Source organism: Esox lucius, chromosome 3, assembly GCF_011004845.1.
Source record: "Esox lucius isolate fEsoLuc1 chromosome 3, fEsoLuc1.pri, whole genome shotgun sequence".
Taxonomy (NCBI): Eukaryota; Metazoa; Chordata; class Actinopteri; order Esociformes; family Esocidae; genus Esox; species Esox lucius.
Window position 1 is genome coordinate 23,296,518 of NC_047571.1, and position 14,691 is coordinate 23,311,208.

Genomic DNA, 14,691 nt, shown 5'->3' on the forward strand with positions numbered 1-14,691 from the left:
TTGTAGTAAACAGTAACCCTCCTTGAAGTCCTTGGTTTGCCAGTCCTGGATTCAAATACTACTTCAAATACTACTTCAAAATCCATTTCTGATCATGCTTTATTCTGCCTGAATTGCCAAATCTACAGAACACGTCAACTCAGGACTCTATTGGTTCCATCAAGCCAGAGAAGCTCAAACAATGAAAGATTTTTAAAAATGAACTAAATTCCCCTCTAAAAGCAGTATTTGAGCCCAGTTCTCCTGTCAGTTTGCAGGTTTTCAGACATTGCTGATCCGGACACTGAGAGGACTGCTGTCTCTGACCCTCCCCCTCCCCTCCTCCCCTCTCTCCCTGTAGCTCTGCTCCAGTCGGATCTTCTCCAGGTCCACTGACTCCACCCCACCCCCCCCTCCCCCACCGCCGCTGCCTTGGTAACCCTGTGGGCGGGTCGTTTGGAAGAGGGGCGTGCTCTTGGTCTTGGCCACTTTGTCGAAGAAGGCAAAGTCGGCCACATACTTCCCTGAGGGGGACAGTGATACCACGGGGGGGAACTCGTACCCCCACAGGATCTCATCGGGGAGGTAGGAGGTGCGCACCTGGCAGGTGGCGGAGGTGGGCTCCACCGTGGCGCTCATGATCACCAGCAGCTCAAAGTCCGCCAGATCTGGATCAGTCCATCCCCCACCTGAACAGGGAGACAGACACACAGACATGGATATGCAGAGTGTGAATTAGAATTTGTTTGATATCATAGATGGCAAAAGCTTGTATACCCTTACAGACACTCACCATTCCAACACGTTTGGCACTGTATCTGAACCTGGTTCCCTATTGGTGCAAGTATACAGTAGTACCCTACTTTACAAGGGCACAGGTTGAGACAGTCAGGGGCTGCTGTGGTTTATGATGTGGTAGAAGGTGAGGGGGGAGGGGGGAGGATGAGGAAGGGGTTGTCGCTGGACATGTCCACCTCGTAGGGGATGTTCCACTGGTCAAGACGCACCGTCTCCCCCTCCTTGGTGTGAGACGTCTGCAGCAGCTTCCCCGTCATCTGGGGGGGTGGGCGGATAATCACAGGATGTTTGGTCTACAGGGTGGTCAATGGTTGGGATGGATGGTATCAAACCCTGGCCACTGGAGGGAGCTCCACTGGGGGAGTGTTACCACTGGGCCTCATGTCTTTCCAGTATGCAGGGGAATGATTGGATATTTAATGAGGTTGGAAAGAATTGGTAGGCAAATAAATATTAAAAACTATGTTTTCAAGTACACAGTTTTCAAAATATTAAATGTCAAAGAGGAAGCACAAAGTGATAATGTTTTGTTTATTATCATTGTTATCTGTATCACCTAATGAATTAGGACAATTAGTATTTTGTCTCCACCGTCCCACCAAGTGAACAATAACAACAGATTAGTGAATACATTTTTTGAATTAAAATGCCTTGGTAGAGACAGAAGGACAAGGAGGGGAGGCTTTGGTCCTTCTAGTGTGACAAGGCCCAAGTTATTTAAAAAGAATGGGAACAACTGACAGTGTGTGTGTGTGTGTGTTTGTGTGTGTGTGTGTGTGTGTGTGTGTTTTTGTTTAAATGTTATGTCTCGGTGGTATGTCGAAGTTCGCAAGCTGCTGTGTTTAAAAAACGAACCCAACTAATTGCATATCTGCTTATTTATTTTTCTGCTTTGTACTTCTAAATGTATTTTCTTTGAGTGAGACGTTTTATCATGAAACAACATAGAAAACAAGATAAAAGGTTACATGACTACTAGTACGTTTGGCAGAACCCACCAAATTGTTAGATATTGTGGGCAATAGGAGGAATACGATTACATTTGTAGTATGAGTTGCATGCAAATGTACACAGACACTCACACATACATGTGAACAGAGTACAGCAGTTAGATACCTGGCAACTCAGCAATAGGCTCTTTCTCATGTTTACCACTCAAAACTTGAGGCAGGGTCGGCCTTCGTGACACAGGGAGAAGGTATGTTGTCAAGACTGCCCTTTGGTCTTTCAAATCTGCAGTAGAACTCATTCAGGTCGTTAAATCGCAGGTCATTAAAAAACCAAAGCATTGGATTTTAGTCCATCCTTCCCCGATTCAGAATTTGTATGTTTTATAACATTACAACACTTTTTGTGGGAGCTATTTTTGGCCAAAAAACAATTAAACATTTTGAAAAAATAAAAGGTGTGGATTGTGGTCCATCCTATCCTGAGTCATTTTCATAGTCATGGAATGCTTCACTAGCTATAGAGAAAACGAATAACCACTGAATGTCCAGCATAAAACTAACTTTACCTCCCTCTTCAACAGTTTTATCCAGTCGCTTTGGTACATTTCTTAGATCAAAATGTAAATCCTCAAAACAATTTGTTCAACCTCCACATCAACTAGTCAATTGTGCACATCATAATGGCAATTTCTCATTGTTGTGAATAATTTGCAAATGCTTTTGCACAAGCATATAATTGATTATGTAAATTTCTCTGCTATTTCTCACATTATCAATTACTCATGTCATGTTTGTCAAAATAGATTATGCTGGTGCTCTGTAAAAATAGTCTGACCCCCCAAAACATCAAGGCAGAATTTCATTGAATAAGGCTTTCAATGCAAAATGGTTGAACTTGTTGTCATTTCTTGAAACAGAAATTACATTCTCAAAACAACATGGACAAACCTCCAAACCACTTGGCAATTTTTCACAACAGAATTGAATTTCTCATTCATTTCTTCAAATTGCAAATATCTCAGTACATCTTTGCAAATTATTATGTACAGGTAGCCTACATTTAGCACAATCTTCAAGTGAATAGATCTTGTTGATCTAAACTGATTGTTGATTCTCAGTCTAATGGTTGTTCGCTCCAAAACGTGTCAGTGTCATTTCATTGTATAAGTCATCACATGCACATTAGAATGTTAATTGTCAAAATTAATCAAGAACATAATACCTTGAATACCATATATGAATCCCTTGGAACATTTGATAAATTTATTACAGTAATTGACAGTCAGGTGAAATTCAAACTTGAACAATGAAGGAGGAGTTTCACACATCTCAGATGACCAATCAAACAGTATGTTTAGTTACCTGACAGGTGCTGTCCATGACTGTGAATGCTGCCAAACATGTATGTAAAGAGCTTAACCATGCAGGACCAGTACAATTTCTGAACATGGAGGCACCTGGCCAAGTACAGTTTTTCTCAATCAATTTGACATATTTCTCCAATCTCAGGTAACAGTTAACACTTTGATCTGAACACTTTGTAATTGTCCTAAACAGATTGTAAATGTTCCTTCATTTCATTCAAATTACAAATCACATGCAACATTTTCTCAAAACACTGTGCACAAAATTCTCAGATGTTTTCAAAGTAGTTCATACAGCCAACCAAAATTTTAATATATCAGGAAAAAACAATTGCTGCTCTTTTTATTGATCTTTACAAAAATCACAAACATTTGTGTACCATTTTCAAAACTCAACAAACAAAACTCTGTTATTTGTTAAATTCTCAGTTGGAAATGGTTCGTTTCCAATCAGCCCCAAATGTATATCTTATGACTTAATAATACACACAACCCAAGAAGTGCAAATTTCCTAATGGTTTACACATCTGTCTTACAGTTTGTCCCATTCGATTTGACACGTATATAAGAAGACATGGACAGAGAAGAAGGGGAGGGCAAGGTGTATGAGGAGGGAGGAGGGGTAGAAGGATAGGGTACAGACATGTTTCTAATGAAATCACAGACACCCTTATTAGTCATAAATCTTGGTCTCTCACTGAGAGAAGCTGGGCAGAGAGTTCAGCCCAACATAAACAGAGCCACACTGGCTTCAATTATTGTTGACATGGTAGTTAGAACAACACCCTCCGCCTCAAAGAAATTCAGCAAAGAATAATAAAGGACAATAAACTATTCCACAATATTCACCAATGCAGTTTCCAATTGATTGTGTTCTAAGGAGAAATGCCATCCGAATGAAGTAGGTATACAAAGTGTCCAACTCCGTAGAGTGAAAGAGTTGCGATTCCAGTTTGTTCAAGTACATGCAAGCTTATTTCTGCACTTTTTCTGTAAACACAAATAGTTTTTGCCCTGGATATTATGTATGTGTCCATATACTATTCCACTCTAAGTGAAAAGATTCAGGCATCTTTCTGCACAGTGCTGCATCACAGTGGGAGCTCAGACTTCAGCAAAATTTTACAGTAGTATATTCTTTGCAATCAATGCCATCATGGTAAAAAACGAACTTACAGTATTGTACCTTGTGTTCTTTTTACTCTAGAGAATGTTGGAGTTGGATAGTAGTGCAACTCATTATGAGTACCTGTATATTGATGAAGCTGGCTTCAATCTTCAAAAAAAATTAGAAGAGGAAGAAATATGATTGGCCATCATGCCACAGTTAATGTCCCTGGACATTACGAGGAGGCAACATCACTCTGTGTGCCGTGATTTCTACGACTGGTGTTGTGGCAAACAATGTTGTCTTGGGGCCATACAACATAGAAAGGCTCCTATGTTTTTTAAACTTGCTCACTGAAATCCTCTTTCCGCAGGGTGATCAGGAGCAAATGAAGCGGAATTATGTAGTTGTTTGTGACAATGTCCAATTCCACTGTTAGAGTGGTTTGATTCCGCTGGTGTGAGAGTGGTTTGATTCCACTGGTGTGAGAGTGGTTTGATTCCACTGCTGTGAGAGTGGTTTGATTCCACTGGAGTGTGAGTGGTTGGATTCCACTGGTGTTAGAGTGGTTTGATTCCACTGGTGTTAGAGTGGTTTGATTCCACTACTGTGAGAGTGGTTTGATTCCACTGCTGTGGGAGTGGTTTGATTCCACTGGAGTGAGAGTGGTTGGATTCCACTGGTGTTAGAGTGGTTTGATTCCACTGGTGTAAGAGTGGTTTGATTCCACTGGTGTGAGAGTGGTTTGATTCCACTGCTGTGAGAGTGGTTTAATTCCACTGGAGTGAGAGTGGTTGGATTCCACTGGTGTTAGAGTGGTTTGATTCCACTGGTGTTAGAGTGGTTTGATTCCACTGGTGTGAGAGTGGTTTGATTCCACTGCTGTGAGAGTGGTTTAATTCCACTGGAGTGAGAGTGGTTTGATTCCATTACTGTGAGAGTGGTTTGATTCCACTGGTGTGAGAGTGGTTGGATTCCACTACTGTGAGAGTGGTTTGATTCCACTGCTGTGGGAGTGGTTTGATTCCACTGGTGTTAGAGTGGTTTGATTCCACTGCTGTGAGAGTGGTTTGATTCCACTGGTGTGAGAGTGGTTTGATTCCACTGCTGTGAGAGGGGTTTGATTCCACTGGTGTGAGAGTGGTTGGATTCCACTGGTGTTAGAGTGGTTTGATCCACTGGAGTGAGAGTGGTTGGATTCCACTGGTGTTAGAGTGGTTTGATTCCACTGGTGTTAGAGTGGTTTGAGCATCACTCACATTTCAGGATGGTGTTCCTTCCACCATATTCTCCTTTCTTGAATCCAATTGAGGGGTTCTCCTCTTGGAGGTGGAAAGTATATGATTGCAACCCTTACAACCAACTAAGTCTTCTTCAAGCGATGGAAAAGGCCTGTGAAGAAATTGAGGCACGAGCATGTCAAGGATGGATCCAGCATTCACAGCATTTTTTCCCACGATGTATGACTCGTGAAAATATATGCTGTCATGTTGATGAAATTCTCTGGCCAGATTTAATTGAGAGGCAGGATCAATAAAGTTAATTGATTCAATGATTACAGTACATTTATTCATTTATTTACTTATGTATTTATTTACATAATAATTATTTCTTTGGGGCGAAAACACATTGTAATACAACTGAACTTTTAAAATCATTTATTTGTGTATCTACAGCTGAATTTGTTATCAACTAAACAGAGAACACACTTGTAGTTTTGATGTTAGTATTTATTTTAAATAAATGCATTAATAGACTAAAATGCAGTGCTTCATTATGCAGTGAATGTTAACCTGTTCGCCAACATAAGTGTGTGTTTAGTTTGCTGTGTTAACTGTTTTGAGAGCAGCAGAGGTGGGGGACTCGAGTCACATGACTTGACTTGAGTCTGACTCGAGTCACAATTTTCAGGACTTGTGACTTGCTTGATTAAAGTATGAAAATTACTTGACTTGACTTTGACTTGAGAACAAGTTACTTGAGACTTGACTTGACTTGAAGTGGAAGACTCGACAATGACTTGAACTTATAATAAACAAACAGCAACACAATTATTTTATATGTTGTGACATCAGCACCACTAATCAGCGTATGTGCCTTTAACGCTGCACAATTCAAACCGCGCCAAACATGGCAGACAGTAACGTTAGTCGAGCTCCTATAGTATCGTTTGGATACAAGGACTTTGAACTGGACCGTGTGAATAAAAAAAGATTTGCCAGATGCAAAATATGCAACAACGTCAAATTTAATTCGTCATTTTAAGAACCACAAGGGAAGGTAAGAAAGTAATCTCTTTATATTCAGTTTCACTAAGATCTATAACGATTTACTAATGTAATGAATTAATCTTTTGTTTGTCATAATTTGGCCTTGGTTGCATATTATGTTTTTTTTTTCTTGTTAGAAATGTGACCATTATCATTACTGAATATGTCTGGTAAATAGATGTAAGGCCATTTAACAGTGGCATAGCCTGAATTTTAATGTTGATGGGCATCTTAAAATGAGCGGGCATGTTTATTATTACACGTAGGCTATAATTTCTGTATTAAATGTGCGCATTTTCAAGTGTTTGTGGACTGCGTGTGGAAACTAAAAAGCATTGTGCTTACACCATAACAGTTAACTTTACTGCATGACAGGCTAACATGGAGGCGCCGATGTGATTTAGCACCTAAACATTTCGATTTTTTTTTTTTACTCATACAGACAAGAATAATTACAGCGTAATTACATATTAGGCAGTTTTTCAGTCACAATAATTAGTTTATAAGGTTGTTATTATTAGCCCTTATTACATGGATTGGCTGAATTCCAGTGCAGAATGCGTGTTATTTCTTGATAACAGACCGTTGCCATGAAAAAAAACTGCGCGTTGCTATGGACGCAGCAGTATTCTAACCAGAGACGGAACGGACTATTTTCTTTAGAGGAAGCAATACAATCGTTTTTAAATCAATAAATTCCTTTTGAAATCAATATTTTGTGTCAAATTATTGATTTATTTGGTAGGTAGCCATGTAATAAGCGGGATAAGGTATAGCGAGGCGGTTGTTATAGCAAATACAACCCCTTTAGGCTGATTCAAGAGGAGAAAAATATTTGATTTTGAAATCGAGCTTCGCACCGAGCGCACGTCAGAAACAGAGGACAGTGTGTGTGTGTTCATCTCTTTAGTACTGTGACTTGACTTGAAACTTATAAGGACTCGACTTGACTTGCTTAGGGTGAACCAAGCGTGCCGCACAAGCCCTGAAAAGTGAAGCCAAAACATCTCGATCGCCCCCTGGTGAGTGGTCCCAGTATAGGTCATAAACCCCGCCCTCCCCATGTTATTCAATGGGACGCGAGACCAACTAAACAATTAAATTACCCTTTAAATATATTTTTTCCGAAGCTGGTTTCTGTCATTTACTGTAGTTTGTATCACCCTAATGTAAATTCAAGAGTTTGTTTTTAAAATAAGTTTGTTTTTAGTTAGTTATTTAATGCTCTAAAAATGGTGGTGTGACGTCGTGATTCACAACTGTGATTGACAGCTATCTGAGCCGAGGAGCCACTGAATCTTCGGAGGACTGAGAAGATTGGAACTTTACATTTAATCTCTAAATTTCTATAATTTCACACGGACATAATGGGTTGTTCTGCAGTACATTGTGCTAACCGATCTGGCATTTCCAATCGATCTTTGAATTTTTTTCGGTAAGTTAAATTTATAAGCTATTTAATTAGTAAATAAATGTAATGGGCTAGCTAACGTTAGCTAAAAGACAACAAGCCTCGTTAATAGCCATGTTAATAGCTAGCAGGTGATCGTTAGCTAGAAGTTACCAATTATTTTTGTATTATGCCTATTCTAAATTAAGGTTAAACATGATGTAAGTTAGGCTATAACATATCGTCTAGGTTTAACAAGCAAAGGTTGTACTGTACTTGGACTTGCGATTGATTACAGTATGCGCATTCTGCGAGGGAGAGTGAGGGCGGGGCACAGGGGTGGGGCCGTTGATTTCGCGGCTTTAGGGCTTTACTTCCTTCTCGCTACTGCACATAACTACTGCGCAGAACTGGTCCCAAGATCGCTATCTGCGCAGACGCAAGTCCAAGATGTCAGCGCCGTATCAGGACACTGGTGGCTTCATTTTTCACCAATGGAAAAGAGCGAAAGGGCGTCGTCCATTATATATACAGTCTATGGGGTGAACCCTTGACTTGACTTGACTTGCTTGATTTATCTGAACTGTGACTTGAGACTTGACTCGAGACTTGATGGTTAAGACTTGAGACTTGCTTGGACTTGACCATGTGTGACTTGTCCCCATCTCTGGAGAGCAGTTACCTGAGTTTGGAGAAATGTGTCAAATCGATTGGGAAAAACTGTAAATGAACAAGGGCAACTGCCTGCTCGAGGAAGAGGAGGAAGAAGAAGAGGAGGAGGAGTAGTAAGGGTGCGTGGTGGTGGAATAGGAGGAAGAGGCTGAAGAGCACGAAGACACCATGCTGTCCTGGATGAAATTCGGGCCACAATTATGTCATCAACCATGGTCTCACAATGGCGGAGGCAGGTTACCGAGTGCAGACTAATACAGTGCCTCACTGAGTGCCTCGCTCTACAGTCTCCTCCATCAGCCAAACCTTTCGAAGGGAAAACAGGTATGTAGTCAGTCAATGATGGAATTATATGTTGTATAGGACAGGACACTGTGCATAGAGCAATTAATATATTTATTTACACATTTGCCTATTCATTTAGTGTGTGTGTGTGTTTGTGTGTGATAGGCCTAGAGTAATATCTTACCTCAATGGGATGTTATGATACTAAAAATGACAAGAAAAACATTGGAGAAAATAAACTATGGAATAGTTTATTTTCTACAGTATTGATGATACAGTTTACAGTAGTATTCCAGTCACTGCGCAGTTATGCATTAGTATTGTGGTAAACTTACTTTAAGTAAAACAACAATACAATTACATAGGTAGCTCATACTGTAAGGAATACATAAGGTATATATTACAAATGGAGTGTTGTCCTTTGAATTCTATGTCTAGGATTGGACGACAACCGTGCACAGGTGGCAGAGGAAAACTTCTCAATGAACAACAAGAACAAGAGATCTGTAACATGACAGATCTGCGCTGCAATCCTACAAGACAATGCCATATTCCAAAATGTCTCTCTATAAGCATCTCCACAATAGACCGGTTATTGAAGAAGCATCAGATGACAATGAAGCAAATTTACAGGTTACCATTTGAGAGGAACTCTGAGTGAAAGAGCTGCGGTACCAGTATGTACATGTAAGTCAGTTACTGGTTGTCCATCATTATAACCTTTTTACAATTAAGCAGTGATTCCCAAACTTTTTTGGCTTCAGTACCCACTTTACCTGATTTGTGTATCCAGGTAATCCAGGTATGAAAGTATTTGATATATCTGACTTCAACATTTCGCCTAAAAACTGCAGCTTACCGTATGATGCAATTATCATTATAATCCTTATTTTGAAGAATATAACATACAATAAGAAAAGGGTCAGAGAGCTGCAATTAGTGCCTCCCATGTAAATCTATCTAATACTGTGGGTTTTACTGTAACATTTCAGTAAGTCTAACTCTGATGTATGGAAGTTACTTCATGCGTGTGAATGATAATGGTTACAATTTCCTTGGCAGTATGAGTGCAATGTGCAATGATGTCAAACCTTGGAGGCTACGCTTACCCTAAAATCCTATTTCTTTTTTTCAGTTTTAAACACAATTGTATTCTGTTAGCTAGACAAAAAACAGTACAGTAACCATTGTCAATGAAGGACTGGGCTAAGACTGAAAGGTGGACATGAGGGATATTTAGTTTTGACACGTGTGAACTGTTTTGGGAGAGAGATGAGCTTTTGCAAATGAGCTATAGTGTTGTGCTGAACTGTAAGACTGCTTTGCCAAATGATCTTAGAGTTTTGAGAATAGAATTTCTGTTTCAAGAAATGAGCCAAACCAATGGAGAAAAACTGTAAAATAGCTGAGAGGTGCATCTAACGAACCTTTAATGGACAAGGATATCTAAACAGAGCACAATACCGTGGTACAGCCTCATAGTCAAATGGCTGCCATGAATGCAGCATGTGAGGACATCACAGCTGACGCCTGCAGAGGCTCAAAAAGATGATTTCCTCGCTGCATCGTAAGAGATGATATCCGCTGTGATGTAGGTGAGTATCTTTGGCCCGACAGCCTGGAACGTCAGGACCCCAAACCACTCTGAATGTACAGATGTGCTTCCTATGTTCACCTTTCCTTTGTTTACATTGTTTACTTTCCTTTGTGCTATATAAGTTGTTTTGTTCTTTCTGAATCCCAATGAAAGCGTGCAATATGTATATAGACCAAAAGTAAAAGCATAAATGTAAATCCTGTCCAATCTCTGGCAATCCATATCTCACATATGCGTAGAGGAATGTTTGTGACAAAAGAAACACGTGAAAATGCTGTTCACTGACTATAGTTCAGCCTTCAACACCATTGGGCCCCACAAGCAGGTGGTTAAGCTCAGGGATCTGGGTCTCAACCCCAGATGTGCAGATAGATCCTGAACTTCCTGACGGGCAGACCCCAGGTGGTGCAGATAGGCAACGCCACCTCCTCCTGACTGACTCTCAGTACTGGTTCCCCCCAGGACTGTGAGTTGAGCCCGCTCCTGTACTCTCTCTTCACCCACGACTCCCTGGCAACTCACGTCTCCAACACCATCGTTAAATTTGCTGACGACACCACCATCATAGGCCTTATCTCTGACAACGACGACTCAGCCTATAGAGATTTAATAAGGTCACTGACTTCGTGGTGTCAGGAAAACAACCTCTAGCTCAATATCTGCAAAACAAAAAAGATGATTGTTGATCACAGGAAGCAGTTGCAGGGAGACCATGCCCCCATACACATCAATGGGTCTGCAGTAGAGATTTCTCAACATCAGGCTCCTTGGGGTCAACATCAGTGATGATTTGACCTGGTCTCATCACTCTAACGTCATGGTGAAGGAGGCCAGGAAACGGCTCTTTTTCCTACTCTGTCATGGATTCAAGGATACTCACCAACTTCTACAGATGCGCTATCGAGAGTATCCTGACTGGCTGTGTCACCGCCTAGTATGGCAGCTGCACCGCCCTCGACCGCAAAGCACTTCAGAGGGTGATTAAAACAGCAGAGAGCATCACAAGGTTTGACCTGCCATCCCTGCAAGATCTCTACACAGAGAGGTGTAGGAGGAGGAGCAAACGGATCATTACAGATCCCAGCCACCCATGCCACGGACTGTTTACCAAGCTGCCGTCAGGCAGAAGGTAAAGGAGTATTCAGTCCAAAATCAACAGGCTATGGGAAAGCTTCTTTCCACAGGCTGTAAGGCTGCTCAACTCAGGAACCCCTCTTCCCTTCCATCCATAGTCCATGCACACCTGTCACTTTATATTATGCTCATCTGCCACTTATATCATGCACTTGTCACTTTTACATTGCACTACAGTTGTATAGTTGTATAGTTATTATTAATGTGTGTTTTTGTATAGTGTTATTACTGATTGTGTTATCTTTTTTTTAAAATTATAATTACTGTTACTTTTAACTTCGGGTGTAGGGAAACCAAGCATTTCATTGCTGTAACTTGTTATTGCAAATGACAAATAATCCTTTTTAACTTAACTTGAGATTAACTTTTCCCTGCCAAAGCTATTTTATTCCACAGCACAAAATCATTAGTTTTTCTTACATTCGTGAATGACATTGATACAATAACTATCAATATAGGTGACAATAACTTGCTTTTTTTGTCAAGTGAAAAAATGAGAGAATCACGGAAACCCTACTCTTTTACTGCCCAAGTGATTTTAATCTATCCTATATTACCCCCAAGAGCATGCACAGATGTGTACTTTTGAAAATCCACAAGGAATAGTCTCACTACTCTATAACTGTAAACAGTTTTAGGATAGGCTTCCTATAACGTAGCTACTGAATGTTGTAGCCAGCCAAGTTTTTGTCTATCCTGACCCAAAAATCATGCACAGATGCGTACTTTGAAAACCCACCAGCAACAGTCACAATGCACCTGTAAACGGTTTTATTTTAGGCTTACTATAACGTAGATGCTGAAGGTTATAGACCGGGAGTTCCTAATGCATAATTTGTTTTGGGTGTGAGGAGATTTGAATGTGGGACCTATAGTTTGCAGGTCTGCTTTCTCTAACCACTATGCTATTTAACAAGCTGCAATTCGTCAGTCTGTCAGTCAGAAAGAAAGCAAATCAGGTAAAAGAGAGGCAACTTTGACTTCGAACATTTGTGTCCAGAGCCTGCTGCGTCATTTGTTACACACCTTTTATTTATATAACTACTACTATATTCCTACTGACCCTTCTTTAATTCTCTTATCGTTCTTCATTATGTTCAATAGTGGGCTTATGGCCAAGACACAGAATGCGGCGCACAATGGGCATCCTTGTTTTACCCGTCTGTTTACCTTAAAGGACTCAATCAGTGCACCGTTTACATATATTTGAACTGTCGATTTTATATAGAGCAGTTTAAGCATATTTATGAAATCATCAGGGAAACCACACCATTCAAAATCATTCCAGACAAATTCCCTGGAGATAAAATCAAAGGCTTTTTTCTGGTCCTAACCACTTAAAAAAAAACATCTGCTACATTTTGGGAGTATATTATTTTACTCTGGCTAAACATAAATGATCCCACATCAGCCTCCCTTTTATTGCACATGTTTATTCTTTTTCAATAATACTTTCGAATATACAGTGGGGAGAACAAGTATTTGATACACTGCCGATTTTGCAGGTTTTCCTACTTACAAAGCATGTAGAGGTCTGTAATTTTTATCATAGGTACACTTCAACTGTGAGAGACGGAATCTAAAACAAATCCAGAAAATCACATTGTATGATTTTTAAATAATTAATTAGCATTTGCTCGGAAACTAGCTCTAGGGACGTGGAATGTCACCTCGCTGGCGGGGAAGGAGCCTGAGATTGTGCGTGAGGTTGAGAGGTTCCGACTAGAGGTAGTCAGGATCACCTCTACGCACGGCTTGGGCTCTGGAACCACACTCCTTGAGAGAGGATGGACTCTTCACCACTCTGGAGTTGTGCATGGTGAGAGGCGGCAGGCTGGTGTGGGTTTGCTTATAGCTCCCCAGCTCTGCTGCCATGTGTTGGAGTTTACCCCGGTGAACGAGAGGGTCGTTTCCCTGCGCCTACGGGTCGGGATAGGTCTCTCACTGTTGTTTGTGCCTGCGGGCCGAACGGCAGTGCAGAGTACCCAACCTTCTTGGAGTCTCTGGTAGGGGTGCCCGACTGGGGACTCTATCGTTCTACTGGGGGACTTCAACGCCCACGTGGGCAACGACATTGACACCTGGAGGGGCGTGATTGGGAGGAACGGCCCCCCTGATCTGAACCCGAGCGGTGTTCAGTTATTGGACTTCTGTGCTAATCACGGTTTGTCCATAACGAACACCATGTTCAAGCATAAGGGTGTCCATCAGTGCACGTGGCACCAGGACACCCTAGGCCGCAGGTCGATGATCGACTTTGTTGTTGTTTCATCTGACCTGCGGCCATATGTCTTGGACACTCGGGTGAAGAGAGGGGCGGAGCTGTCAACTGATCACCACCTGGTTGTGAGTTGGATCCGATGGCGGGGGAGGAAGCTGGACAGACTCGGCAGGCCCAAGCGTACTGTAAGGGTCTGCTGGGAACGTCTGGCCGAGTCTCCTGTCAGAGAGATCTTTAACTCCCACCTCCGGCAGAGCTTCGACTGGATCCCGAGGGAGGCTGGAGATATTGAGTCCGAGTGGACCATGTTCTCCACCGCCATTGTCGAAGCGGCCGCTCGGAGCTGTGGCCGTAAGGTCTCCAGTGCCTGTCGAGGCGGCAATCCCCGAACCCGGGGGTGGACACCGGAAGTCAGGGATGCTGTCAAGCTAAAGAAGGAGTCCTATCAGGCCTGGTTGGCTTGTGGGACTCCTGAGGCAGCTGACGGGTACCGACAGGCCAAGCGGACTGCAGCCCGGGTGGTTGTGGAGGTAAAAAGACTATCGGCTGGCCTCGAAGAGATTCTGGCAAACCATCCGGCGCCTCAGGAGAGGGAAACAGTGCCCTACCAACGCTGTTTACAGTAGAGGTGGGCAGCTGTTGACCTCAACTGGGGATGTCGTCGGGCGGTGGAAGGAGTACTTCGAGGATCTCCTCAATCCCGCCGTCACGTCTTGAGAAAGCAGAGGATGAGGGCTCAGAGGTGGACTCGTCCATCATCCGGGCTGAAGTCACTGAGGTGGTCAAGAAACTCCTCGGTGGCAAGGCACTGGGGGTGGATGAGATCCGCCCTGAGTACCTCAAGTCTCTGGATGTTGTGGGGCTGTCTTGGCTGACACGCCTGTGCAACATCGCGTGGCAGTCGGGGACAGTGCCTCTGGGAT

The 14,691-nt window shown here is 42.1% G+C and overlaps 1 pseudogene; it reads right to left on the bottom strand.

Moving 5' to 3' along the window:
* Positions 1 to 261: 261 nt before the first annotated feature.
* Positions 262 to 3,129, bottom strand: LOC117594239 (annotated as a pseudogene).
* Between the last annotated feature and the right edge of the window lie 11,562 nt (positions 3,130 to 14,691).